Source organism: Tamandua tetradactyla, chromosome 6 (assembly GCF_023851605.1).
Source record: "Tamandua tetradactyla isolate mTamTet1 chromosome 6, mTamTet1.pri, whole genome shotgun sequence".
Taxonomy (NCBI): Eukaryota; Metazoa; Chordata; class Mammalia; order Pilosa; family Myrmecophagidae; genus Tamandua; species Tamandua tetradactyla.
This window is the reverse complement of record NC_135332.1, coordinates 140,056,990-140,081,802: the sequence shown is the minus strand read 5'-3', so window position 1 is coordinate 140,081,802 and position 24,813 is coordinate 140,056,990. Positions and strand designations below refer to the sequence as shown.

The 24,813-nt window shown below is 39.8% G+C and overlaps 1 long non-coding RNA gene across 1 annotated transcript; it reads left to right on the top strand.

Annotated features, from left to right (window-relative positions):
- The first annotated feature begins 2,412 nt into the window (after positions 1-2,412).
- On the top strand, positions 2,413-17,958 carry LOC143688864 (uncharacterized). The gene is made up of 3 exons (XR_013178343.1): positions 2,413-7,023; positions 16,983-17,202; positions 17,882-17,958. It is a non-coding gene; the product is annotated as an uncharacterized LOC143688864 (long non-coding RNA).
- The last annotated feature ends 6,855 nt before the right edge of the window (positions 17,959-24,813 follow it).

Genomic DNA, 24,813 nt, shown 5'->3' with positions numbered 1-24,813 from the left:
GAATAAAAACAATAAACCAAAAAGTTGGTTCTTTGACAATATCATTAAAATTGGCAAACCTTTAGCTAGACTGACAAAAGAAAGAGCAAACAAATTAAAAGATCAGAATGGAGAACATTAACTACTGACCCCACAGAAGTAAAAAGGATTGTAAGTGAATACTAAGAAAAACTAGACCAATGTGTCAGTTTGAAAGTATGCATACTAGAAAAGCCATGTTTTAATCCTGATCCAATCTTGTGGGAGCAGCCATTTATTTTAATCCATATTCAATACTGTAATGTGAAGCTTTGATTTTATGTGGCGCACCCAGTTGTGGGTGTGACCTTTTGATTAACTGTAGATGTGACTCCACCCATTCCAGGTGGATCTTGATTAGTTTACTGGAATCCTTTAAAAGAGGAAACATTTTGGACAGAGCCAGAAACCCAAAAGTGACAGATCCTTAACCTCAAAGCCGACAGAAGCTTCACAGCAGGGGCTAAAAGAGATGTAGACATGGAGAACAGAGACACAGATGTTTAGAGATGCTTGGCACCCAGCAGACATTGTCATGAGATGTTAAGTAAGCCAGAAGAGAACCAAAGGAAGCCAAGAGATGAAAGTCAGCCCTGGAGAAGCAAAGGAAGGAACTCTGAAAGGAACAGAGGTTGGAGGCATCTGAGCCCAGAAGCAAGGGACCAGCAGATGCCAGCCACAAGCTACCCAGCCACAGAGGTGTTCCTGATCCATTGGCCTTTCTTGAATTAAAGTATCTTTCCCTGGATGCCTTAGGTGGACATTTTTATAGGTTTAGAACTGTAAACTGGTAACTTAATCAATTCCACTTTTTAGAAGCCATTCTAGTTCTGGTATATCACACTCCAGAAGCTTGTACACTAACACAATCAGCAAATTAGATGAAAAAGACAAATTCCTAGAAACACAAACTCTGACTCAAGAAGAATTGGAGGATCTCAACAGACCAATAACAAGTAAAGAGATTGAGTCAATAATCAGAAACTTCTCAACAGAAAAATGCAGGGTGAGATGGCAATACTGGTGAATTTTACCGAACATTCCAAAAGAATTAACACCAATCCTGCCCAAACTCTTCCCAAAATTAGTTGGTCAGAAGTTGTTTGTGGTGACTGAAAAGTTTTGGTAATATATGGTGGTGATGGTAGTACAAAATCGTAGCCACTGAATTACATATCTGAATGTGGTTAAGAAGATAAATTTTAGGTTATATATATGTTACGAGAATAAAATTTAAAAACAAACCATAGGACTGTGTAACAGCAGTAGTGAACCCTGATGTAAAGTATGGACTATAGTCAATAGTATATAATTATAATATTCAATAATTTTAATAAAGGTACTACACTAATGCAAAATGTTAATAGGGAAAACTGCGTGTCTGAGGGGGATATATGGGAACTCCATATTTCTGCATGATTTTTTTTTTGTAAACCTATAACTTCTCTAATAAATAAAATTAAAAAGAAAGATTCAGGAAAACACTAAAATGCTGTGGTGGTTATCTTTTAGTACACAAGAGTGTGGTTTTCTTTTTCCTTTTCTCTGATATGCATTTTTTAAATACTTGATAATGAATCACTATTATAATGAGAAAAACAATATAAATATTTATATTCTGGTCCAAAAGTCTTAGGCCATAGGTCTTGTGTTACCTGAGCCATCTACTACTTTAGTTGCAGTTGTGGGTGAAATGGGAGCTAACACTAAAACAATTTTCTTCAAACATTTTCAAACTGAATAAGGAAGACTGGACTGAAGAACAATGGGTAGGCCTTAAATGGGTGCCCTTTAAGGAACCCCATTGCTGGTGTGTTCCTTAGCACGATGTGGATTGAAAAATGCCAAAGGATGGATTTTAAGAAAAAAAGGAGGGTGCTATGTGAGGTGGTTTCAGCTTCATACTACTTGGCAGAAAGTTGAAAGTATGGCCCATCAAAAGACAACATCCTTTCTGGAACATCTGTATGGTCGAAAATTTCCCTAAGACTCTCATAATTTCAAAATCACTTTTGCAGGAATCTAGTCTCATTCAACTAGACATCTGATGTGCACCTTTACAAGGAAAGCAAAACTGAGTGTCTCAAACCAGAGCACTACAAAGGAGAGTGGTGGGGGAGAAAGGGAATGCAAGGGTATGGACCCCAGAAACCATGTTTATAAATGCAAATGTATTTAAAGCAAGTCTAAGGGCACCACTAAAAGCCAAGGGAACAAGCAAAACTCACCAAAGTTGAGGGTAACTCCCATAGGGGAGTTACCTGCTAAAGGTAGAAGGTGTGGCATGATAGGAGAGCAATTTATAATGATCTCCCTAAGTTTATAAGAGTTCCTCTAAAAGCAAAATTGTATGCCAATTCTTTCATTTGGTTACTTGAAATGAAGTAACTAAATGCAAAAATATGTACTGAAATGAAAAAATAAACCTCTGTATCAATGACGTTTTTACTGTTATTATTATTGTGCTGTTTCCTATGAAGAATAAGACTGAAAGAGTATTTGGGCCATTGAGAGAACAGAGAAAGGTATAATTTTGTTAATCTGTCAGTGAAATCCTTTCATTTGAATGAGAGGTCCTTACTGTTAGAGGCTGTCCTGTTAAGGGGGAAAATCACTGCGAGGATCTGAAACAGAGGCCCATCATCTCTGTAGACATCATAGAGTGGTTCCTAGCAGATTCTGGGTTAGACAGCCCAAGTCTGAAACCATTAACTTACTGTGAAACTGAGAATACTATTTAACCTCTCTGTGCCACAGTTTCCTCAATTCTAAAATGGGGCTAATAATAGCACCTACTTTAGAGTGTTATATTTAAAGCACTTAGAAAAAAAAACAGTTCCTGGCATATAGTAAGCACCATGTAAGAGTAAATAGAAAAGGAATATTCGTCAAGTCCAACAGCTGAGTAGTAATTGAGGACCAAGGTTCTCTGTTCCTTTCAATTACCTGCTGGGCGAGCACTCTCATTTCTGGTCCAACTACTCCCCTTGCATGGCCGACTTCCTTGAATGAAGTACCCTTTTCCATCAACTACAAGTTGAGAAGTGGAATCTGCTTTCCAGCTCTGATTAAAATGGAGCCCAGCTAACACTGCCTTGTCCTTGTTTTGCCTTTAGGATTGGCAGTGGTTTTTAAACTCCTAACATTTAAATCCTATTAATTTGCTTTATACAGTTAAAAGGGTAGATTTCTTTTATTGTTCAAAGTTTGAGGTTGGTGTGCTAGTTTGAAGCTATTATTTACCCCCAGAAAAGCCATGTTTTAATCCTGATCCTATCTTGCAGGAGCAGCCATTTCTTTTAGTCCTGATTCAGCACTGCAGTGTGGAAACTTGATTAGATTATCACCACAGAAATGTGGCATGCCCAATTGTGGATGTGACCTTTTGATTAGTTAGAGATATGATCCTGCCCATTCAAGGTGGGTCTTGATTAGTTCACTGGAGTCCTTTAAAATGGGAAACAGTTTGAAGAAACCTCAGAGCTGATGCAGACACTTGGAGAACAGTTGCTTCAGAGCTGACAGAGCCAACATGAGACCCAGACATTTGGAGATACAGAGCCCAGCAGATGTTGCCATGTGCCTTCCCATAGGAAGCTAAGCAAACCAGAACCCAGAGTTGTGTCCCAGAGGAGCTAAGTGAAGGCCCACAGATGCCAAGTGAGGAACCCCCTCAGGAAGCAAAGGCTGAAAGCCATGTGGAGCCCAGGAGCAAGGGACGAGGAGATGCCAGCCATGTGCCTTCCCAGCTGACGGTGTTCCAGATTCCACCAGCCTTTCTCAAGTGAAGGTAACCTCTTGTTGGTGCCTTAGTTTAGATATTTTTATCAACATAGAATTGTAACGTAACATAATAAATTCCCTTTAAAAAGCCATTCCATTTCTGTTTTATAGCATTCCGGCGGCTTTAGCAAGGTATTACAGTTGGTTAGGTTTAAATATATGATTCTCTTAGATCATGAAGAAAGATTTATTGACTTTGAAGTGGTCTACTTTCTGTTTTTTTTTTAATTTTTATCTTGAAATATTTTCAAACTTATAGTTACAAAACAATACAAATCCCATACAGAGAACTTCAACATATTCCTATCCCTCAGATACCCAAATCCGTGAATTTTAACACTTTGCGCATGTGCTATTCCATTCTGGTCTATCCATCATCCTATCAATCCATCTATCCACTGAAAAATTATCAATCCATTTTTCTGAACACTGGAATGTAGGTTATATACATTATGCTCCTTAAACACCTAAAACTGCCATGTACAATTCCTAAGAACAAGGATATTCACTTATATATCCACCCTAAATACAAGTTATCAAGTTCAAGAAATTTAATATTCATATAAAGCTTACAATCTCTATTTCGTTTTTCATATGTCCCAATAATGTCCTTTTGAGACTTCTCTCCCTTGTTAAATCCCATTAAAGGTCATGCATTACTTTTATCACTATCTCTTTGCTATTTCTTTTTTTATTATTAATGTGGAAACATATATACAACATAAGCGTGTTCCTATCTCAACCACTCCGAAGCCTGTTATTCAGTGGGATTAATCAGATTCACTATGTTGTGGTACCCTTAACACCTTCTATGACTAAAACTTCCCCACAACTCCCCAAAGAGAAATCCTACACCCATTATGCATTAACTCCCTATTCCCCTGCTCCCTGCCCCTGGCAACCTCAACTCTAATTCCTGTCTTTATGATCTTGCATATTGTCTGAAACTTTCTTTATAGTTACCATGGGGCTTAAATTGAACATCCTAAGTCTATATCAACTGCATTTGCTTTGATACCAACTTAACTTCAATAACATACACAACATATATTCTTACAGCCCTCCATCCCCCTACCTTTAAATAGTTCTTGTCACAAATTACATGTGGACTCCAAAACCATTAGTTTATAATTAAATTTTATGCATTTGCCTTTTAGATACTTTAGGAAGTAAAAAGTGGCATTACAAACCAAAAATAAAATAGTACTGGTATTTATACTTATTTGTATTGTTACCCTTATCAGGGGTCTTTATTTTTTTCATGTGACTTAGATCTATTTATTTATCATTCTTTCCTTTCACCTTACAGAAATCTCTTTAGTATCTCTTATAGGGCTGGTCTAGTAATAGTGACAAACTCCCTCAGCTTTTGTTTACCTGGGAATGTCTTAATTTCACCCTCTATTTTTGAAAGAGAGTTTAGCCAGATGTAGAATTCTTGGTTGACAATTTTTTGCTTTCGACACTTTTAATATGTCATTTCACTTTCTTCTTGCCTCCATGGTTTCTCATAAGAAATCAGCACTTAATCTTATTGAGGCTCCCTTTTATAAACACACTGTTTCTTTCTTGTGGCATTCAGGATTCTTTTTGTCTTTGGCATTTGACAGTTTCATTATAATATGCCATGAGTTTATACTGTTTGGAGTTCATTGAGCATCTTAGATGTGTATATTCATGCCTTTCATTAAATTTGAGAAGTTTTCAGCTATTATTTCTTTGAATATTCTCTCCCTTTCTCTCTTTCTTCTGGTTCTCCCACAATGCTTATTAGTACACTTGATGGTGTCCCATAGTTTCCTCAGGTTCTGTTCATGTTACTTCATTATTTTATTCTCCTCAGACTGATTTCAATTGTCTTATCGAGATCACTGATTCTTTCTTCTGCCAGCTCCAATCTACTATTGAACTCCTCTAATGAATTTTTAATTTCTGTTATTGTGGTCTTTAGCTCTGTTTGGTTCCTTTTCATAATTTCCATATCTATATTGATACTCATATCTATCATTTTCCTGATTTCCTTTAGTTCTTTGTCTATGCTTTCCTTTAACTCTTTGAGCTAATTAGGACCATTGTAAAAATTTCTTTGTTTGGTATGGCCCATGTCTCTTCATCAGTGGTTTCTAATGCTTTAATTTTTTCCTTTGCTTGAATCATTACTTCCTGCTTCTTTGAATGTTTTGTAATCTTATGTTGAAACCTGGACATTTTGATATTTCATGTGGCTTTGATCTATTTGTCTATCATCCTCTCTAAATTCCTAGAATTTAGACTGTGAGGCATCTGTTCCATAAGCTTGTATCTTTGTGTTATGACAGACCTTTCCTGAATTCCAGGAGCCTGTTAATGTGGTCCTTTAACTGTTTTCTGTAGCTCTGACAAAGATGTTTTAGCCAATTCTTGCTGATTGTTCAAAGACTCTGGGGGCAGATTGGAGCCCTGAAGTGTCTCACTCCACCATCTTGATCAGAGCAGAGTCTGTTTTTTTATTTTACTATACTTTATCATTTTATCCAAAATTCAGACAGCTGGCTCTGTCCTTAGTGTGGAACACTCCCTGGCATCACTTAAGGAGCAGGACACCAGGTATGGGATACTGGGGCCTTAAACACCCACAAATGCTGACTCTGCTCCCAGTTCCACACTACAGAGAAACAACAATCCTGAACTGAATTCTTCACATGGCCTAGACATTTATGCGACACTCTATGAATGGTACCAAAATGTTAATGAAGGGAGTCTTTATTAACATAGTACCATTGCCATTTTCTAAATTCTGAAATCTTAATAAAAACCTATGTGCGGATTTTCATAATGATTTCATATAGTTGTTTAAGGACTCCTGTGCCAGTTTACATCTGTTGTGTACCCCCAGGAAAGCCAAGTTCTTTAATCCTCATTCACTATTGCTGGGTGGGAGCTTTTTGATTGTTTCCATGGAGATATGACCCACCCAATTGTAGATGGTAACTTTTGATTAGATGGTTTTCATGGAGATCTGTCTCTGTGCATTCAAGGTGAGGTTGCTTACTGGAGCTCTTTAAGAGGGAACCATTTTGGAAAAAGCTTTACAGCCACCAGAGCCAACAGCCAACAGCCAACAGAACAGACAGAGCCCCAGACAAGCTGTTGAAGAACCCTGGGGAGAAAGCTAGCAGATGTCTCATGTGCCTTTCCAGCTGAGAGAGAAACTCGGAATGTCATTGGCCTTCTTGAACTAAGGTATCTTTCCCTGGATTCCTTAGATTGGACATTTTTATAACCTTGCTTTAATTTGGACATTTTAATGGCCTTAGAACTGTAAACTTACAACTTAAATTCCCCTTTTAAAAAGCCATTCCATTCCTGGTATGTCACATTCTGGCAGCTTGCAAACTAGAGCAACTCCCTTTTAAAGCATTAACTCTGTACTGATTGACTTGTTAAAAGATTCAATAATAAGAATAAAAATCGTATCAAGGTCCAAAGATCCTATAACTGTAATCCTTCTGTACTCACAAGCAGGAACATGGAAGTTTAATACAGACACCCTATCATGACTTTGAAATAAGCAAAGTACTTGGAATTAAAAAGTTAATTGAACATAAAAACTGTATTAACCAAATTCTTGACATCCTGGTTGGTGACGAGCACATGGGTTTACAATGTATGGGCGACATGAATTTCAGGAACTTCAATATCAGAGATGAACACAGGTAGAGGGGAACAAGATGGCATAACTCAATAGAAAATACAGGAAAAGTTCTTTATTAGAATAAGGTAGCATGTTCGGCCACTAGGTGGCGGTGCACTACAACTTTACAACGTGAAAGCACACCCACCAGCACTTTTATCCATTCTGTATCCCCACCAACTCCGTCCCCTTCATTTTTCAGGATGACAACACCTTAGAGGTTTATGGCTATCAGGAGAATTTACTACTAAGCTATATACTGACGTAATGAAATCTAATATATGCTGTGCAATGAATTATGAGATGTTATTTAGTTTCAGGATTTTATTACTTCAATCAGTTATGACCATATTTCCTTTTATATGATTGCTCACTCTTTAAAAATATCAGATGACTATATAAGGAACAGCTGATAAAGCCTATAGATGTTAAAATATAGATGTTTTAATTTATTTGCCATAAATTTGTTTAAATTTGGTTATATTCATGTTCATATGAAAAACCATAACATGTTAAAATCTGAGATTGGATGGTGCCCTCTGAATTACATTTTGCTAAGACATTTCATTGTCTGTATTAGCAATTTATCAGGGAAGAATTGGATGATTCATTACAAGTTAGTTAATTTTAAGCGTAGATTCCAGAATGCTTCTTAATATTTGAAGGCTTTTATATTATAACAAAGCTATTTAAATGTCAACCTGGCTTCTGACTATATCTTTCTACTATCGAAGGAATGCATTATTTAACTCTGTATTTTAATACAATTGCCTACTTTTGCCAAAATATGTCATTTTAATGCCAAAAATGTAATTTAAAAATAAATTCCCATGAAACTTCTAGTAACATTATTCAGTTGGATCATTTGTCTGTTAGTACTGTAACTATTTTTAAGAAAATTTTTTATATATGTATATACATGCCAAACCCCTTCCCTAAAAGATAATTCTTTGCTTTACAAAAGAGTCAGTTTGAAATCTTTTTCTTATGCATGCATTTAAAATGTGGTTTTCCAGTAAGTTAGAAACTCAGATCTGTTAGAATTTGGGGCAAGTCACTTACTGTTTATGGATTAGGCTTCCTCAACTATGAAGGGATTTGACTATAAAGTCCATCAGACTCATGTCAACACCAGAACATTCTGGGTCTGTGATTTAATTTACCTATGTTATTGTTAGTTAGAATTAATTAATGTTGATGGAGTGCCAAGTTTGTTCCAGGCACTGTTCATATGCTGTCTCATGTATGGCCCCCTGCAAACTTCTGGCATGGATATTATTAGGCATATTGTATAGATGAAGAAATTGGACTTTAAAACTTCATTTTACCCTTATCAGTTATATAGTTGGGTGTCATTTGTTTTGGGACTTAGCTAGGTGGAGGACAGGGTTTCCCAACCTCAGCACCATTGGATAATTTATTATGGGGGCTGTCCTGTGCATTACAGGGTATTTAGTAGGATTCCTGATCTCTATCCACTAGATTGTGACAACTAAAAATGTCTCCAGATATTGCCAACTGTCCCGGGCAGAGGGGGCAGAACTGGCCCCAGTTGGTCCCACCAGTGCAGGGGAAACAGAGAAACCAAGATAGTGGAGACAGATATGTACATAGATATACAAATACATGCACAGGTGCTATGCAAACTAAGAGAGGGGGAAACCATCTCATCCTTGATGAGGACCCCAGAAGACCCTCTGACAATTTAGCTGATTGCAGAAGAACGAGTAGAGTTTGCCAAGAGAAGGCAGTGAAGGTCTTTCCAGGCAGAGGAAAATGGAAAGTGCTCAGAAAAACAAGTGCTGGTGTATGTCTAGGAAAGTACAGGGGGTTTTGTATTGACGGAGTATCCAATGTCACCTGGGGAGAAGTGGGAGATAGAGCTAGAAAGCAGAATGATACATGAAGATGCTCTTTGTGAGCAAGAAAGTGTTGGGATAGATTCTGGGAAGTGAAAATATGGGGACAAAGGGAATGAATAAAATTTCTTAATATTTAACTGCCATTTGCTCTTCACTGGATGTTCGTTGGTGCCCAATTTGGTGTATGATTCTTTTCAACCTGGACCCTGACTGGCACTGATAGAGCTGGGTCCCCCCCACCCCCCAAAGAATCGCTGGGTTGTCACATGGGAGAGAAGGAAAGAGGAGCACTGCCTCTTGGGAATTGGTTTGTTGTCTTTCCTCCAGGAAACCCAGAAGCTTGTCTCTTAGAGGCTGGTTACCTCACGCTCCAGAGTCAGCCTCAAAAAAGAGGCCACCTGAATTCCTGTTGAAGGCAATAGTCTTCTCAAATGTTCCAGTATGGCACAACACCAAGTTCAGAGAACATACCAGGCAAAAGGTTACCCATGAGTTTTAACTAGGGACTTACTAACAGGAGAAGATTCTTCCCATTGGTGGCTGGTTAGGAAATGGAAGTCAGCACTCTACGCAAAAACACAAAAGGGAGGGAGTGCCAAGAGGGCAGCTTATAAAGTTCAGCAGAGTCTCACAAGATTTGGTTACAACAGAGTATCACAAGACTTGGCAAAGTCCCCTGAGAGTTGGTCATTGTGCTAGTTTGAAAGGACTTATGTATCCTTCAAAAGCCATATTTTAATCCTATTCAATCTTGTGGAAGCAATGGTTTCTTCTAATCCCTATTTAGTACTATAGCTTGGAAACTTGGTTACGTTATCTCCACGGAGATGTGACTCAATCAAGTGTGGGTATTAAACTTGATTAGATGGAGATGTGTTTCCACCCATTCTACATGAGTCTTGATTAGCTTTACTGGGATCCTATAAAAAAGGAGTCATTTTTGGAGAGAACTCTTTTTGAGAATGATGAAAAAGCCACAGCAGAACTGAGCAGAGCCACAAGGCTGAGAGAACCACAGAGTCCATCAATCAGTGACCTTTGAAGATTCTGAGAGTGCAGAGAAGGATGACAGAATGACAAGAGCCCTGCAGCAGAGTCCACCAGCCAGCATCCTTTGGAAATAAGGAGAATGTTCCTGGGGGACCTTCATGAGGCCTGGAGAGGAAGCTAGTAGATGACCCCATGTTTGCCATGTGCCCTTCCAAATGAGAGAGAAATCCTGACTGTGTTCACCATGTGCCTTTCCACTTGAAGGAGAAACCCTGAACTTCATCAGCCTTCTTGAATCAGGGTATCTTTCCCTGGATGCCTTAGATTGGACATTTCTATAGACTTGCTTTAATTGGGACATTTCCATGGCCTTAGAATTGTAAACTTGTAACTTATTAAATTCCCCTTTTTAAAAGATGTTATGTTTCTGGTATATTGCATTCGGCAGCTAGAAAACTGAAACAGTTACCAGCAATGATTAGGGAAGGAAAGTTTTCATGAATTTCACATAGACTGCTATGTGCTTCCCTAAGGGAGAGGTCCTAATCCCTGGGTTGCCACAATCCACTCACACACAGCAATTTGCACTGACTACAGGACAGACACTGCACTGATATCCCACAACAACAGTATAATAGAAAACCTGTGATTTCAGTCTTAAATGAGAAGATTCTTTTCCAGATTTTTTTTTAATATGCTGACTTCTTCCAGGCCAGTAGGGTATTCTATGCAGTTCAGTTCACAGGGGTCACAGTCCAAGGCAGGACAGTGGCACCCAACAGTGGCAGTTCAGTGTACTCTTTGCATTGACATTTATTGTGCATGTAGTTTACCACAGAAGTCTGTTGCAGAAACGTATTTACTATGACACTAAGGGTGAAAAGGACACAAGCTAAATTTCCATTGGTAGACAGATACAACACTTTTTCCCACTGCAATTGCAGGGAGTTTTCTGGAGTCAAATCCACAATTAGCCTGAGCATAATGAATGCCCACAGAGTTATACGTGCTGTGCCTTGGGGTGTGGGGGTTTCCCAGGTTGGTTTCATATACAACTTTTGGTATTTTGTATATAAAATGTTGTCCAATACTTAAATTTTGGGTGACCCCAATACCCCATGGGCTTAGGATTCCCAACCAGTGCAGCTGCATCAGCCAGGCCCATGTCCAGTTGATCTTATTTCCCCCAATTTCTAATGTTTGTAGCACAGGCAAAAGAAAGTTGTTTTCATTACCTCATTGTGGCTGTAGTATTGCTGATCTTTTTACCTGAATTTGCAACCTGCGTGGGCCCCACCATTATCATTTCAACAGGAGTGGGAGCAGCTGCTGGGACTGTGAATCAAGGCTTGGGAGGGCCAAATACAACCTGTGTGTACACTGCCATAGAGATTGTTTGATATCTTTTAACTGTTTCTTTAAAAGCCCATTCATTCTTTTAATTAAACCCCACTGCTGTGGGTCTGTAAGGCAAATAAAATATCCATAAGATGCCATGTTCTGTAGCCTAGACTGGGGTTAGCTGTCTGGCAAAAGAGGTCCCTCTATCACTGTCCACATGTGTGATAGTGATGTGTCCCCGAAGAATGTACTTACCTTTTCTATGCTATGTATTGTAGCTCTTTCATTAACTTTCCCTACTGGGAAGGCCAGCAACTGTCTAGTGGCCATATCTATGACTATAAAAGCACATTTTGCACCTCTGGATAAGAGAAGGGACCCAATATAATCTACCTGCCATCTGGTGACTGAACTATTCTTGTGGCCAATGTGACAGTTGATGAAAAATCATCTTTGGGCATCACAGTGAACAGGAGGGGCAGGTGCTCATGACTTCTTTCAGCTGTTGTCTAGTGATGGGCAGCTGGAATTGCTGTGCCAGTCTCCATGGGGTCTGGTACTCTGGGTGTCTTGTCTTTCTATGCAACCGTTTAGCAGCTTCGTGTGATGTTGACTTTAGGCTACGGATTTTTGCTAAAACATCTGCTTCAATATTACCAGGTAAAGAATCGGTATTATGGGCAGAGACATGAAACACAGTTACATTTTGCTTGTGACAGGTAGTCCAACTATCTTTCTACATCTCTTTTCCCCATGAGGGGCAGTTGACAATAGTCCATTGCTCTTGCTTCCATGTTGCCATCCACACCATCAAGCCCTGGTACACTGCCCAATTGTCAGCCCAAATAGTTAATGCCAAATAGTTAATTCTCCTGGTTTGTGAACAATGGCCATCCATACAGCCCTTATTTAAGCCCATTGGCTACTTTGCATAGTCTCAGTTTCCCATCATATAGTGTCTGCACTAGGTTGCATGGCTACTGCCATGTGCTGATCCATCAGTATATCAGACAGACTCAGGTAAACTACCACATTCATCAATAGTTAGCACAGCCATTTCTGGAGTATCAGCAGGGAGGGGCAAGCATTGTTCTTCCACATATGAAACTGGTCTCAATATATCACTTAAGTGGCTATTATTGAAAATTCTGTGCTGCAGCAGATAAGATTTCCATTTCATTAATGCGCTTAATTGTGCACTTCCAGAATGAGGCTTAGTAGCAGTGGCACATATCCACCCCTGTATGGGGATGGCTGTTCTTAATTTCACAGGACATTTCAGAGTTAATCCTTTAACTTGCAGCAAGGCATGATGGACAGCACACAGTTGTTTTTCTAAGGAACTGAACCACAGTTCAGCTCCTTTTCAGAGATGAAACTAAAAGCCAATGGCAATTCACTTTGCCTGTGGCCTTTGCCACAAGCCCAACCCAAAGCGAATATTGCTATTGTCCATATCTAATTCACAAGAAACAGCTGAGTCCATCCCTCTGCAAAACCTGAGCCAGTGCTATAGCCATCTGGCTTTTTCTAAAGCAGCCTGCTGAGAAGTATCCCATTCCCAAGAATGGCTTTTCCCAATCAAACATTTTCCTAATCATACCTAATCAGGTTTTAACATTTGGGCTAAGTGAAGAATGAAAGGTTTCCAATATCCCAACAATCCCAAGAAAGCCGTTAGTTGTTTTGGCATAAACAGCATAGGAAAACATCGTACATTATCAATTATTATAAAAGGAATAAAATTTGCCTTTCCCAACCATACAGCGCCCAAGAGTTTGACAGGGTAGCCAAGGGTGTGGTTTATCACTATTAATTGCCCATCCCCAACTGTAAGATGAAATAGCAATGAGCCTGAGGCTTCTTTTAGATCTGGAAGAGTTTTTGGTTAACATGACATCATTCATGTAATGAGATAGAGTCACACTTTCCTACCAGCCAAATCCTTTGCTATGGACAATGGCAGATGGTTGGGCTATGTAAATAGGAGTGCAAGGAAAATTCTTTGTTCTCCTTCCAAGGTGAAGGTGAAAACAGGTTAAACTGACCCTATGTAAGAGAATGCTAAAGGAAATGAAGTTATAGTAATATAATTGAGTGCTAATTCCTCGTAGTAAAGAGGCAACCTTTGGAAATGCTGCATACAAAGATGGTCTTACTTTATCTTCTGTTTCTCAAGCCCCTTCTTTTTTTCTCCTTATCATCATTGGATGAAGAATCTACAGGATCCCAAACCTTTGTGTCCCAGTTAGGTGAAGTGAAGATATGCCAGATGCCCTTGGGCAGTCTATACCCTCTTACTGTAATAAACCAGCATGCCAATATTTCTAAACACTTACCTACATGGCATAGGCACTCATTCAATGCATGCTTCAGATCTACTGATTCATTTGTCTTTCTGAGACAGTCTGCTGTAGCTGGTCACACTGCACACAATGACAGACAACTGACTGCAGTGCAGTCAAGCAAGTAGGCAACCCATCCCCACATCAAGGAAGCAAGCCACCCCAGGATTATTCCCACAAACTTTCAGTTTCTCTGTCTTCTTTGAGACAGTCTGCTATAGTTAGCCATACTACACACAATAGCCAACTGACTACAGTGCAGTAAAGCATGTGGGCAACCCATCCCCACATCAAGGAAGTAGTTCACCCAGGATTATCCCCACAAAGTCTCCCTTCCCAGTACTCATGCCTTTTATGGCTGGCTGCTCTTTGGTCTCCTGGCTGGCTCACCAAATGTTCCAGCCCAGCACAACATAAGACCAAAGAACATGCCAGGCAGAGGGTTACCCATGAGTTTTAATTAGTAACTTACTAACAGGAGAAGATTCTTCCTAATGGTGGCTGGTTAGGAAATGGAAGTCAGCACTCTGCAATAAAACCAAAAGGAAAGAGGACTGCCAAGGAGACAGCTTATAAGGTTCAGCAGAATCTCACAAGATTTGGTTACAATGGAATCTTGCAAGATTTGGCAGAATCCTATAAGAATTGGTTACCAACAGTGTTTAGGGGAGGGGAATTTTAATGGATATCATGCGGGCTGCTATATGGTTCCCTAAGGGATGGGGTCCCAACCTTTGGGTTGCCACACCAAGCCTATCTCCTGCCACTCCCTTTGCCTCCACATCCGATAGATCTACTTCCAATCAGAGACTTACTTTTGTACAATTTCATTCAGATAAATGCCAATGCTAAAAAAGATACTGCATGATGGAAAATAGAAGGTTTCCCTACCCTGACATATCATGAGCCTTTTTTCTAGGCAAGCTTGAGTCTCCTGCTTAACTCCAAACAGTTGTGCAGATTCTCCCTCTAACCTTTGCTCTTCTCTTTTCCATCTCCTGGAATCTCCACTCCAGGCCCCCACCACTTTCTCCATTTGAGCAAGTTTTACCTTTAAGATGAAAATAAAACTCTGCCTACTCAAAAATGTTCTCCCTGATCACTTCTGACACTTGACATTTCTATTTTTCTTTGAATTTCTGAAGCACTTATTGCTTCACCTAATTATTTGGTGCTTAACAATTGCTAATACAATTTATCTAATGTTATCTAATCTTATCTAAAGGTGCTACAAGTGGCCTCATTAATTCCTTACAAAAACTCTATAAGGTGATGATTGTTACACTTTTTACTTAAAGGTTCAGAGACTTTAAATAACTGGTACAAGTAACCAAACTGAAGTTTAAATTCCATCAACCTCCAAAGTGTCTTTTCAGCATAGGTCTTTTCAGCATATGCTGTCGCATACTTACCATCTTTACTTTCACAAATCTGATTTACTTTTCTTTTTAACACTGTAAATTAAATAAATCTTTAATTTAAAAAGTAGTGTAATCACATCTACTCTGAGGAGGTGATGGTTGAACTAAGCCTTGAATATTGGAGAAGAGCTAATTGGCTCAGAGTTAATTGGGTTGGAATGACAGCTGGGATTTTGGGAAAGCTCCCCCAACTCCAGATGACTGTAATGGGCAACTGTGATCTAGGGAAGAACACTCCTGGTGAAGAGAAGACCCCTGTACTGACTCAAACATAGGAGGGAGAGTGCAAAGCCACGGGTCAGAAAGGCAGATGGAGCTGGTACATGACAGGCATTTTAGACCTGGGGAAGGAGTTTGAATTTTACTAAAATGCGGCTGGAAGCCCTGAAGAGTGTTAAGCAGGGCAGTGAAATATGACTTTAAAGCAAGTGGTACTTTAAAACCTACCTAACTCTTTTGAAGGACTGCACAACTGACCCGAGTATGGATGAGCCATAATTTATTCAACCACTCTCCTGCTGATTGACATTTGGGTTGATTCCAACTGAAGGCTATTAAAAATAGTGCTGCAGTGAATATCTTTGTGTACTTGTGCCTTTGCATTTTTGTAGGACAGAGTCCAAAGGCTTAAAAAATTTAGACAAGGAACATGTTTGGAGGGGAGGAGAGAAAATCACTTAAAACTCCCTGCCATGCAAGGGAGAGAGAGCTCTTAAACTCAAGTGTCTCAAATGTATGTCCCACACCAGCCAGGATAAAGCTGGATTTAGCAGACATTTGCAGCCAGCCACTGGAGTGTCCTATAATTACATTCAAGTGCGAGAAACAAGGACACACCCAGCATTACTGAAGCAGACATTTGATTTCCCTTTAGGTTTTAATAATATTGTAAATTGATTACATTTACTCTGCTTTCAGTTCTACCCAAATGATTTAACTAGCCTATTCTGTGTTTGATATTTTATATTCACATAAATGTCAGCTTTTAAAAATCCTGTCATAAATCAAAACAAAACTTTCCTTTAAGATAGATAAATAGACTGTTTTTAATATGATTCCCATTTTCTAAGGAAAAGGAGCCTAATGTGACTGTTACTCTATTTGAAGAGACAGACAACCCTTTCCACCTTTTTTGCACTTGTTTGTATGCAAATAAGTTTTAATTTGTTCAATCAATTAATATTTATTCAAACGTTGTACAGGATATGCAAGAATGAATTCTGCCCTTGCCCTCACTGATTTCACATCTGAAGGGCAATACAGACAAGTAAGCAAATGACCACAACTTGGGGTGAAAAGGCTTCTTCCTGGGAAGCAGGATATGGTATAGGAGCCTGGACGATGTACCAAGCCAAGACTCGGGGGGCTTAAAGGTGGCAGAACTTCAGTTGGCAGAAGCAGCCGAAATGGACTCCAGCTAAATCAAGCAGTATTATATATTGAGAGGATCTCATGGGGTCAGTGAGAAGAGTATTAGTTTTCTACTACTGATGGAACAAATTACCTTAAACTTAGTAGTATAAAACAACACAAATTTATTCTCTTACAGGTCTGGGAGCCAGAAATCCAAAATGGGACATATAGAGCTAAATTTAAGGTGGCATCACAGCCAGAGGTCCCAGAAGCAAATCTGTGCCTTGACTCTTCCAGTCTAGAGGCTACTGGCATTCCTTCCTCATGGCCTTATCACTCCAGTCTCTGCTTCTATCATCACAGGACCGTCTCCTGTCTTTGATCCTCCTGCCTCTCTCTTATAAGGACCCAGGTAGGTTCCAAGGGTAATACAGGCCCTCCCGGATAACCCAGGAAAATCTCCCATTTTAAGACCTTAAATTAATTTCACATCTGTAAAGTCCTTTCTGCCATGTCAGGTAATATATTCACAAGTTTGGGTGGCTGGGATGTGGAGTCTTAACAGGGGGTGTTATTATTCAGCCCATCACAGAAGGCAAGACAAAAACCTCAGGGAAAGGGAAGGGTGGAGGCTGGAGTGGTGTGCAGCCCTACACAGCAGGGGCCCTGGCCCAGGACTTGCACTGGCCACCATAGCTGCTGGATCTGCTGCTGGCCTGAGCCATTTCTCAGCAGTTCCTGTGCCTGGGCTATTCCCTCAGGATGAAAATCCTGAACTGAAACATGCAGTTGGCCAAGCCTGGCTCAGGTGTGCCTCTGCGTGCTAGCTATCAGGAAGAGCGCATGGTTCCTAAAGCTTAGTAATGGGAGGCAGGGTTTGCCTTCCTCCAGGACTCACACTCTGAAGGGCCCCCGCCACACCCCCGCAGGAGGGTGCTCCAGTGCTGCGGGCAGATACCCGCACATCAGCACATAACATACCGCAGGGAGGAAAGAACCACTGAGGAGGTCATCCTGGGGAAGAGATGCCTGGGCCGTCCAAGGGAGGATGTTCAAATAGGCTGTTTGAGTCCTTTGTCTTTCTTCTTCAGGTAGCTCGTGGGTTCTTTTCCAGACTGTCATTTTCCAAAGGCATTTTACTAATAAAGGGACCTGAAAAGAAATCAAAGACTCACAATATTGTTTTAAAAGCTATAAATAAAAAAAACGAGTCATTCACACTTTCTGCCATGTAAGGAAACATATTTTCAGGGTCTGGGGGTAGGACGTGGACATCTTTGGGTGTGTGTGAAAATAAATAAATGCAAATAGAATAGATGCCAAGAGTTTTTAAAAAGACATAGTGGTTGACTCAGTAATTCCCCATTACAGAGTAGAAAAAATTAAAATATGCCTCAGTACAAGAATTTATGTAAATGGATGTTTATTACAACTGTATTTATTAGAGGAAAAATTGGTCATATAAGTGTCCAACAATAGGAGAATAGCTAAAAGAATACTGTATATTCTTTAAAAGAGTAATATTCTCAAAGGGTACTTAAATATGTGGGGAAATGTGCATGCATTCTTGTCCACTGAAAAAAAGAGTTTCAAAATAAAACATAGAATGTGATCCTAATATTTTAAAAGCTATTTATGAGCTTAGGAAAAAAGACTTAACGGTGATTTTGCATAAATTTTCAGAGGTACAGTCCATGGACCCTCCGAAATCCACCCAGGAAGACTAGATTTAAAGTCCCTGGATATCTCTAGCTAATGAGATTAAAGACAGTTTTAACTTTCCTAGGTGTACTTTTTCATATTTTCCAAATTTTCAATGAATTGCTTTCATCAGGAGATTTTTAAAAAAATTGATGACATTGGAAAAATTAAGCTGTGATACCAGGATAAAATCAAGATTCAAAATGCATATGTAGGGCAATTTTTTTTTTCTTAACTAGAGGCTTACGATAGAACCATCTGGGGTGCTTTTTTTACAATACACATACCCAGGTCCTACCTCTTGAGATTCTCATTCAGTATGTCAAAAAAATCACCACTGGTTAAGTTTAACAGATATTATACTCTGTTATACTCTGTTAAGGTTAACATAATATATATACAAATATATGTTTTCCTCATATTAACAACACTCCAAATGTCCCTCAACCCTAATGCCCTATCTCTTTTCATTTCATCTTAGCTACAATATATAATGATTCTTCAGTCCTTCTACTCTTCATTTCTTCACCCCTTCTACTTCTTAATAATTTACATCTAACCAGAAAGCACTATTCTAACTTACATCTTAGAAATCTCTCACCCTTTAATAAGTATGGTACAAATGTTATTGTCTACAAATTTTTAGAATTGTGCTTGCTGACAATACATTCTCAAATAAAATTCCCAGCATAGCAAGCCCTTGCTGCTTTGCCACCATTTCAATAATTTTAAATACCCAACTATCAAAAAGTTACTTTGGATGTCCCTTCTTGGAAGATCTGGGAGCAGCTGCTGTCAATAGGAGGAATAAGTCCTAAATTTCAACCAGAGAAAGGGTCAAATTTTATGCCCTTACATGGAAAATTACACAACTTCATTACTTAATTTAGTGAGTAAAACTTGGTATACAAGCAACGCATCAGATGTCTTTTCTCAGGGAAGAAGTTCCTTCTGGAAATTGATTGAGAAGGCAAAGAACATGCTGTAACACTTGCTGGAGCTTCTCTCTGGGATTAGGGAGCAAGCATCCTACTCAAATATTTACAGCACAAGGCAGATAACAAATGGGAGGGCCAAAGAAGGAGCAGTCATTTTTTTAGCAATCGTTCATTTTTCTTTTTTTCTCCCCAAATTGCATTTCTTTCTAATTCTGACTGAAATTTTGTTATAATATTTTGTTAACTAACTTAAAGATTGAGTCCTAAATGCATTGCTTAGCTCAATAACCCATATTTTAACCTTTTTAAATATTGAGATTGTTATCTACAGATCAGGGAAAAGTAAGAAAACTGTTTTGCCAATGAACAACTGTTTCAAATTATGACTTGGTTGGCTTAAAATCCAAAATATCAACATTAGACCTTAACACTTCAGCTTGGAGCTGGGTTTTGGGGCCTGACTGAATTTACAACTTCAATTCTATAGCTAAATTGTTCCTAGGAGAGAAGAGTCTATGGATTCGGACTTAGAATTAAGAAAGGGGTTTGGAGGTGGAAAGATTGGCAAACACAGTGTTTAAATATCTGAAGCGATTGTTTCATTTAACAAGCAAATATCTGTATTTGTATTTTACATTTAGAGGTTGTGCCTAAGTTAAACAAAAATAAAGATACAGCATTTTTAGATTTCTCTCTGTTAACTTGGAAAATCTTTAAATTCCTTTCAATCCAAAAGTATCATTACTCTGGAAATTTTACTTCCCTTCCATCATGAAAATGCCTGCGGTAACCACAAATTATAGTTATCTCTGCCGTGAGCTGACTCTTAGTCGAGTGAGAACTGAGAGACCCTGCATGAAGTTCAGACACGCTGGGTGTCCCAGGAAAAAGATGTATGCAAACCTGGATTACATGGAGGAATGGGAGAGTCTGAGAAATTCAGTTCAACAATATAAGCTTCTAAGGTTCAGACATTGGAACATTGGAGGTTCCATGGTGAACACAACAGATGAAGTGTCTGCCCTTTTGACCCAGTGACTGACCCAGCAGGGACACTGTGTTCCTGGCAGGACCTGTTCCAAGGAGCCAGTGCTGTCGCTGCCGTCCCTAGTGGGCCTCCCTGCTTCTCTAGCAGCCCTCGCTTGGTGCCCTTCACCCATGGGATTGGGCAGCCTTTGGTCATGTGCTTTTCCTTGGGGAACAGGCAAAATCTGTGTGAGGTGGTTAAGGGCATGGGCTCTGAAGTCAGACTGCCTGGATTCAAATTCCCAATCTGCCATTTACTAGCTCTGTGACCTCAGACCAGTAGCTAAGCCTCTCTGTGTCTCTGTTCCCTCATTTATCAAAATTGAGATGATGATAATAGCAATACTCATTTTACAAGGTTGTCACTGAGTATGTGACCACACAGAGTAGGGCCTGGCATGTGGTAAGCACGTACACCAGGCCTGTTAGGACTTCACAAGTTGTGATGCAGAACCAAACGTTCACCCTGGCCTTCAGATCCAGCACAAGGACAGATTTCCTTCACATTTCTTCACATTTAGACACCTTTGTTTTTAGGTGAGAGGTGCCAACAGTGGCAGGGAGGGGAAAAGGGTTTACTTTACTGAATCAGCGATAAGGAGCCTCTGGGAAACATGGCCTGGAGGGCAAGGCCAGCAAAAAGGATCTGAGTCCCTAGAAGTCACCATCAACTGTTCCAGAGTGAAAGGCTGGAATGTGGAACCTATAGGCTGCTATCCTGCCCATTTCTTGTAATATCTGGTCCTTGAAGGACTGTGACTGACCATGGGTGGCTAAGGGTACGAGAAGCAGGGGAAAGTGTTGTTGCTTATTGATAATTAAAGGCCTATCTATGGAATCCAGGGGTTCCCTGGATCCTAAATTCCATCCTGCTTTCCCCTCCCCCACCTTGCCACCGCCAAGGCACCATCAACAAAGGATTGCTTGTATGTTGGGTTTTTAAGAGAAGGGAAGGGCCTAGTGCTTACATTTGTAAAGAAAAAATTATCTGGCCCATATCTTGGCCTCCCGTTGTCAACAGCAGATCAGTGGCTTCCAAAGTTTCCCGACCACAGAAAACTGAGCTTCCCAGCTGAAGCTTTCTGAGTAAGGTGAGACTGACCTCAGAGTTTTGTATTTATCATTGGATTTTGCCAAACAAACCAGCTTAAAGAAAAACATGGAATTGAGACCATTTTCACGGGGCCAAACCCTGAACAGTAACGAGAACAGAAACTTGGCGATTGGGTCCCCATTTGTTTCTGAAATACCTCTCTGTCCTCTCCCTCCTTTCCCCTGGAGTGTTTAAACATCTGAATAAAGATTTCATTCAAAGGGAACTGATTGGCTCTTCCGCAAACAGGGTGGGAGATACGTCACCGCACGTCAGCAGCTGTGATCAGGGGCAGGGAGGTGGTATTGCTGGCACCGCTAACGTCTGGAGATCGGCTTTCTCTTTTGGCTGAATGTGTTTTGTTATTAGAGTTTGTTTAAAACTGGAATCCTTAGAGTCCCTTTCTGAAAAGCACCATCAGCATCTTTCTAAGCTGCAAGGACGTTCCTTTAGCTACCTCAGGTTTGGCCTCAAAAAACCGGATCATCTCAGTTGGCTTGATTCGGTCTTCTAGACAATAGGGTTTTCAGGCTTTTTGAGGTCTTAGAAACTTTATATATTTTTTTAAATGAGAACTTCGATTAAGAGATATGTTCTAAAGATCTAAGGCAGATGTTAATAAAGTGCAATGTATACCTCCTTGTTGATGATAATCTGTATAATAAAAGGGAATTGTAATAATTACTTAATAAAACATTAACTTCGGAAGGCTGGAGATGGAGGTTTTAAGGATTGTAATAAAGTTCAGTTCAACCCAGAAAACCTTCATTATGACTGTATTGTTTTGCTCTTGTCTAACAAATGATAACAGAGATCTAAACCAGGTCAGGGACAGAAAGGTAAGAGGGAATTTTGGAGATGATGGAATGAGAGGGTGCAGGAATGACTTTGGAGCTATAAAGCTTTAGCATGTGGTGAGATGGTGATGCTTTCAATACCAAAAAAAAGAAATGGGCCTTTTATTTATTGGCCATATTAAGTTTAGGTGCTTTGCATGACATCACCAATAAACCATAAACTCCGTGAGGACAGCAAGATGTCTGATGTATTTATGTAGTTAGAATACTTACTTCCAAATAAATATTTGTGAAATGGATGAATTAATGAATGAGTGGCTCCATGTGGGAATGTCTACCTAATAGGTGGGAATCTGGTGCTCCAGAGAAGACCATAAGACCACTCATGTGAAGTTTGACCACCTCAGAAAAATGATCCTTGAAGCCATGGGAGCAGATGCATTGGAGAGTAAGCATTGACTGAAATGAGAAAGATACCAAAAACAGAATGGAGAGATTGCTTATGTTTCACTACTGTCAGCTCCCCAGGCATCCCCAAGTCTTCCAACCACTCAAGCCCCTGTTGGCCACTCACCAACACCAGGGTGATTTGAGTAGAAGTACCAGGAATAGACGTACATGTGAAGCAAATGCCCCTATCACAGCACATCTCCACCAGGAGTCATGTCATGAAGGAAAAAACAAGTCTTAGAGGATTGTGCTACCTATATTAATTAGCAGGCACAAAACATTCCTTCAACCAAACTTATCTTGTAATTTTGGTGAAGTTTTTGTTCCCCAACAATATCTTATAAGAAAGGTACTCCCTGGGCAGATTTGACAGTGTTCTATGGTGGGATCAGCTTCCATTTTTAGGCTAATAGAATGAGTCCTCTTTGAAGTTGGGGTGCACAGGGCCACATGGAGGCCCTCTGAAGGCACCAGGCTGCTGGACTCACCAGATCTAAGAGCCCATTCATGCAAGGGCAAAAGTCCTGAAAGCATTTCTACCAGTCCCCCATATCTTGAACACCATTCATTTCACTCACAGAGACAATTTTACAATGTTCTTCATGCTACTTTACAAACGAATGCAATTTTTGAAGCCCTTGGAGTAGCTGTTTCTGGGATGTGGATGCCTAATTAGGGTCTTCCAAATGCTGTCTCTCTGATAGGTGTTCCTAGTGGGGAATTACATGTCCATGCTGAGGTGTGCTAAATTAAATTATAGACAACATGCATTGCTATTTCTTGAATTCAATTGGCTTGAACTTCTTTTTCATACATGTGAGCACCCAGTATATCCTTCTCCGTATCTCTGTAGATTTTGTGGGTAGACTTAACCTTTCTCGTAGTCAGCTCTCTGAGTTTACAATTTCAGGCAGGCGTTTTCCCATCTTCAAGCCCTTGCCCTGTTAGGAGACTACCACATTTCCCTTAGTCCCCAGATTATCACTGACTGTGATTTGCAGAAGGTGAGAGCAGGGGACTAGATGATCTTGGGTGACTTATTAAGTCATGAAGTTCAGTTTCTTCCACAAAATGGGAATAATTGTATTTTCTGTTGTTGTGAGGATTAAAATGAGGCAATATGTATAAGGCCCTTAGCTCTGTACCTAGCAAATGGCTAAACATGCTATAACTTTATCCTTCCAATAAATACTTACAGAAAGACTCTGTGCCAGATACTATTCTAGGTGCAGGGGACTTGAACTATACAGTCAAAACCTTCTGCTCTCAGGGAGCTTCCATCTACAATAAACAAGATAAGTAGCAAGCCCAGCAAGGCCCTCAACCTACAATTGAATCTAGTAGGGCTGCCAGATTTAGCAAATAAAAATACAGGACTCCGGGTTAAATTTGAACTGCAGATAAACAGTGAATGATTTTTCAGTATGTCCCAAATATGGCATGGCACCCTGTGTTTTGTCTGGCAACCCTAAATACTAGGCATCTCTGTACTTACGCCAACAACCAAAAATTGCCAACTGTCCTCCTTTCCCCACCTTCCTCTCTCTTCCCCCTTTGTCAACCAAAGAACAGTCCTGGTTGTCAGAGAGGAACACATGGCGTGAAGCGAAAGCCAAAGGTGTGGTAAGCAGAGTGAAGTGGTAAGGGGAAGAGATGATGCAAATTGAAAAGAAGCCAGAAGTCTGGGCTTGTGGACTTTGTTGAGGCCAGTGGGTGGTGGGAGAAGGATAATTTCAAGTGTCTGAAAAAAAAACAAAAAGAGAAATGGAAACCAGCACTTTTGACGTTTAGCAGTGAAGTGAAAAAGAATGATTGCAAGCCTGAAAAGGGTGGAGAATTTAAGTTTTGTTTTGTTTTGTTTTTTTGTATTGGATGGATTTGTATGTATTTGAGATCTCCAAAATTGGAAGATGCAAGGAAGAATCGGATTCTCCCCTCAATAAGAAAGAGAGTGTGGCCCTTTCAATTCTTGATTTTGGGCTTCTAGCTTCCAGAACTATGAAAGAATAAACCTCTGTTGTT